Source organism: Sorghum bicolor, chromosome 10, assembly GCF_000003195.3.
Source record: "Sorghum bicolor cultivar BTx623 chromosome 10, Sorghum_bicolor_NCBIv3, whole genome shotgun sequence".
NCBI classification, from domain to species: Eukaryota; Viridiplantae; Streptophyta; class Magnoliopsida; order Poales; family Poaceae; genus Sorghum; species Sorghum bicolor.
Window position 1 is genome coordinate 13,448,698 of NC_012879.2, and position 5,554 is coordinate 13,454,251.

Genomic DNA, 5,554 nt, shown 5'->3' on the forward strand with positions numbered 1-5,554 from the left:
CACCCCGCGGCTCCATCTTTGCATCTAATTAGCGAGACCGAGCCCTAGCCATCCCAAACCTCGAGCTTTTGGATCTCACCGTGGCCGCGCCCTATCTCCACCGCGGCGAGCACCTCCTCGTTCTTCTCAGCGCGAACCGAGCGTCTTGGTGAGTCCGCAGTGAGCTTCTCGACCCTCTGGCGTTTTCCTTTTGAAGAATGGTGCACCGAGTCGTGTTTTTGACGAACTCCGGTGAACTCCCCTATGGCGCCGCCGCGGGGAAGGCTCTATTCCGGCCAGCTCGCCGTCGGCGTCCTCCTGTCTCTCCCGGAGCGATCTGAGCCCTCCAATTCGTGATCGACGCACAGGATTAGAACTTACCCCTTCGGGGTAAATCTTGTTAAAGAGACCCTAGAAAAGTTATGATTTAACCCGCCGTCCAAAGCGTTTTCTTCGTTTTACGCTTTCTGAATGGGAACACGTATTCTTTACAGGTTTGAATTAGAATACGCTTTCTGCTATTTACAAGTTTGCCACTGAAACTATTTTGCTCATAAAATACTCATTTTAACTCTGTTTTTGTCCATTCAAATTTCATTAGATTCGTATTTACGAGCTCTACATGTTAGGAAATCTTCGCAGTAGCATTTAATTAATTATTTATCTATAGGAAATCTTGGAAAATTCATATCTTCTACGTGTTAATTCCGATTTTCGTGACCTTTACGTTTGTATGATCGTAGCGCTTCGTAGAATATTTTCATAAACTTTTATCTTCGATTTCTCACTGTTGGTGTATTGTTCTAATTATAGCTTGTTTGCTTTGTGTATGATTGTCTACATTGGAATGCGTGTTGTTGATTGATGTTTGGGAATAGACGGTGAGCCGTACGTTGGTGATCAAGACCAAGCCTTTGAAGACCAGCAGGCTCAGGAGAGCTTTGATCAAGGCAAGTATAACTTGGGATCATTCTTGTTACCTATTCACTTATAAACACACAGATATATCATATGCATGATTTCACCTTGTCGACCTTAGCAAAATCATAGATGATTGTTACCTGGATTCCTTGCTACCTACTTGATATGCATTTGGTGTAGATGTGCTAGTGCTTGATATAATCCATGATCTTGTAAGATGATTAATAGCTATGCAATGAACGTTAAAGGATGATAAATAACTATATGAGATCTTGTGTGTAAGTGATCACCGGGACAACAGTGCAACCATGAGGGCTATAATGGCTCTGGCTTTAGCTCAGTATGATGACCTTTTCTAGCTTGTTAGAGGTTACCCAGAAGGGCGCTAGAGGGGCTCAACCGTTTTGGGTATAGTGCGAGCCCCTATCCTTATGTGTATAGGCTGCACGTCATTGTGCCATTTGGAAGGGGGCATCTATATCTGCGCGCCAGGGAAACCTTGTGGCCCTAACATGTTAGACGAACTTTTGAAAGGCTTCATAGTGATCCCTGCCGACCTCTCTTGGAAGGGGGTTAAGAGACTAGCTACCTCGGGCGAAAGGGTAAATCATGACTCATGGGTAAAGATGTACAACCTCTGTAGAGTGTTAAAAACTGGTATACTAGCCATGCTCACGGTTAAGAGCGGCCTTGGGGGTTCTTACACCAACGATGATGAGCTTGTTAAGTTGTTATGTTCATTTGATTATCGTTTATGCAATGGGTTAATTATGCTTACATTTGATCATATGATTATCGGATTATTCATGCTACCTTGAAATTTGCTATTGAATTATGAACATGCTATCCACTATTAAAAGCTAAATGCAGTCAAACCAGTGTCAGCTATTTGAGCCTCATGAACTCCTGGTTATACTTGTTGAGTATGATATGTGCTCGCTCTTGCAATTTCCCAACACCCCAGGTTATGCAAATGATGAAGCTTGGAATGAGGACTACCGTTATGAGTATTAGGCTTGAAGTCAACCAGTCAACACTGTCCCTGTGTGGTGCTTCCGTCGGGAGTATCTTTATTTGTTTGAGATTATGTAATAATTATTATCCCGCTATGTAATAAACACTGCAATGGTACATTTGAGATTTGTCTACTTATGTGTGCGACTGTTTCTGGGGCACATATGAGTCTTTTATGCATCCTATTTTGTTCTTAAAATATGGGTGTGATAAATTGGTATCAGAGCTTTGTTGACTGTCGGATGCAAGTCTAGTTAGATATTGGCCGTCTTAAGATTTTGAAATTGCTACAAAATCCTTGTTCTATAAACCTTGATATTTTCCTCTGCACTATATCCTTTTCATTGCTATTCATCATCACCTTGTTGCTTAATTTAAAGACTTGTTCTCATCCTCACTCCTTGCTTGATATGCTTTTAGAACCTTCTCTTACCACCTTCCGGCGTCTTTGAAATGGGAGTTTTAGGATCTTTACCCCTAATAGGAAGAGAACGATAGCACCGCAAGTTGAGTCAATGCTTAAAGTGTGAACCTTTGATGCTTGGTTTGGTTTGTCATTATGCTTATGTTTGATTTAGATCTTTCTAATGAGTGTAATGATCTTGTAGATTTTCTCTACAATTTCATTTAGTTTATAGGCCTAAGGCATAAGGATTAATGAACTAGATAGTTGGGTATGGTAAAAATTATGTTTCTGTCTCTTGCTGATTTCTGGAGCAGTCTGCAATAAATCTGGTACATCTTCAAATTTGTTCGTGCAAAGTTCATCAATTTTTTCTGGAAACACGAAGACTTTCATATATTTCCAATGTCGTAAGAATGACAATATTATCTGTTATGAGCTGTGAGATATGACTGTTCAAAGTTGAGGTTTATGCGCAGTCTGGAATTCTGGAACAGTTTTAGTTATGACCAGTTTTGACTAATTTAACGACAGAATCTGTTGATATGGTTTGAATGAAAGTTGTAGATAATTCCTTTATCTTTCCAACGGTGTATAGATTGTATCCTTTTGAATTCCAGAAGTCGAGATATGACTGATTTTCTGATCTGCTGATGCTGGATGTTACCCAGAAAATTTCAGATTCCATTATCTCTTGTAATTGTCATGTTGGACGTTAGTAAGACATGTTTCTATACCTTGGAATGCAGATGGCAGCAAGGGGAAGAGGCAGAGGCAGAGGCCGTGGCATGGGTGGCAATGTCCCAATTACTGTGGAAGAGCTCATGCAAACCCAGAATGAGATGATGCATGTCTTCATGCAGCACCTACAGCAGCAACCTCCTGCACCACCACCACCTGTCCATGTGAGGGACAAGCGTGGGGAGTTTATGAAGGGAAGATCTCCGGCATTTACACACTCAGCTGATCCCATGGAGGCAGATGATTGGTTACGTGCTGTGGAGAGGCAACTGAATATAGCACAGTGCAATGACTTGGAGAAGGTATTGTCTGCTTCTGGACAGCTTCAGGGAGCAGCTCAGACATGGTGGGAGTCGTATCAAGCTACTCGTCCCAACAATGCTCCTACTGTCACATTGTTGGAATTTTGTAGAGACTTCAAAGCTCAACATATAAATGAGGGAATGATGGAGCTCAAGCAAGAAGAATTCAGATCTCTCAGGATGGGCTCTATGACTGTGGCAGAATATCATGACACATTTGAACAGTTGGCTCGCTATGCTCCAAATGATGTCAGAGAAGATGCTGATAAGCAGCGCTTGTTCATGAAAGGCCTATACTATGAACACTGGTTGCAACTGGCTGGAAACACTTATCCTACCTTCCAAGCTCTGGTGAATCGTGCTATAGTGCTGGACAACATGCGCAAGGGGCAGGATAAGAAGAGAAGGATGCTGGCACAAGGCTCTGGGAGCTACAACCGTCAGCGTTTCAGTTCTTAGCAAGGCTATCAGCAGAGGTTCCAAGGACCAGTTAGTCAGTGGAACCGCAACCAGCAACCTCAGCGTTTCCAAAATCAATCCCAAAGTGGGAACCAACGTCCTCCATTCTAGCAGCGTAATCATAACCAACAGTAGAATGGTCAGCAGACACCCTGCTCAGGGAACTCAAATGCCACCTCCATGAAAAGAAGTGCTTCTAACACTCCTACAAGGTGTTTCCGTTGTGGGAAGGAAGGACATATGTCATATGATTGCCCGGAGAATCTCAACAAGCAGAACAACAACCAGAAGTCTACTGCTTATGCGGCAACAGTGAACAATGTGGCTACAGAAACAGTTCAGGAGGGACCAGAAATCATGATGAGTACGTTCAGCATCAACTCTATCCCTGCTACAGTTCTATTTGATTCTGGAGCTTCGCATACATTCATTTCACAAGCATTTGTTAGAGTTCATAGCATTCCACTAGTTGCCATGAAAACCCCTATGCTAATAAATTCACCGGGTGGGACTATACCAGTTTCTTATTGTTGCCCCTCAGCAAGTCTTTCTTTAAGGGGGGTAGATTTTCCTATTAGTCCCATGGTTATGAGAACTTTAGGCATAGATATGATCTTGGGTTTGGATTGGATGAAGTAATATGAGACAGATATTAAGTGCAAAGAGAGAGTAGTGGCTCTGACAACACCAAAGGGAGAACGAATCAGTGTTGATGTAACAGTGCAAGCACCACTCACAGCTAAAGTGAACCAACTGAATGATGATGTTGATCCTCAGAATCTGGTAGTGGATGAGTTTCCGGATGTCTTTCCAGATGAATTGCCAGGTATGCCACCTGACCGAGACATTGAATTTATTATTGAATTGCTACCTGGTACTGCACCAATAGCTAAAAGACCATATAGAATGGGGGTTAATGAACTAGAAGAACTTAAGAAACAAATTAAGGAATTGCAAGATAAAGGGTTCATTCGTCATAGTTCATCACCATGGGGTGCACCAGTTATCTTTGTTGATAAGAAGGATGGTAGTTAGAGGATGTGTGTTGATTATCGGTCACTTAATGAGGTCACTATCAAGAATAAATACCCACTACCTAGGATTGATGACTTATTTGATCAGTTAAGAGGTGCTTGTGTGTTCTCTAAGATTGATTTGCGTTTTGGTTATCATCAATTGAAGATTCGGAATTCGGATATACCAAAGACAGCCTTCACAACAAGGTATGGGTTGTATGAGTATACAGTTATGTCTTTTGGTTTGACCAATGCACCAGCTTACTTTATGTACATGATGAATAAAGTATTTATGGAACTTGATAAGTTTGTGGTGGTCTTTATTGATGATATTCTGGTATTCTCTAAAACCAAGGAAGAACATGCTGAACATCTAAGATTGGTCTTACAGAAACTTAGAGAACATAAGTTGTATGCTAAGCGTAGTAAATGTGAGTTTTGGTTGGAAGAAGTTTCTTTTCTTGGTCATGTTGTCTCTAATGGTGGGATTGCAGTGGATCCTAGTAAGGTGAAAGATGTGCTGAATTGGAAACCACCTACAGATGTAAGTGAAATTCGCAGTTTTCTTGGTTTAGCTGGTTACTATCGTAGATTCATTGAAGGGTTCTCAAAACTGGCAAAGCCTATGACTGCTCTGTTGGAGAAGAATGCTAAGTTTGTATGGTCTGATAAGTGTCAAGCTAGTTTTGAGGAGTTTAAGAAGAGATTGACTACTGCAC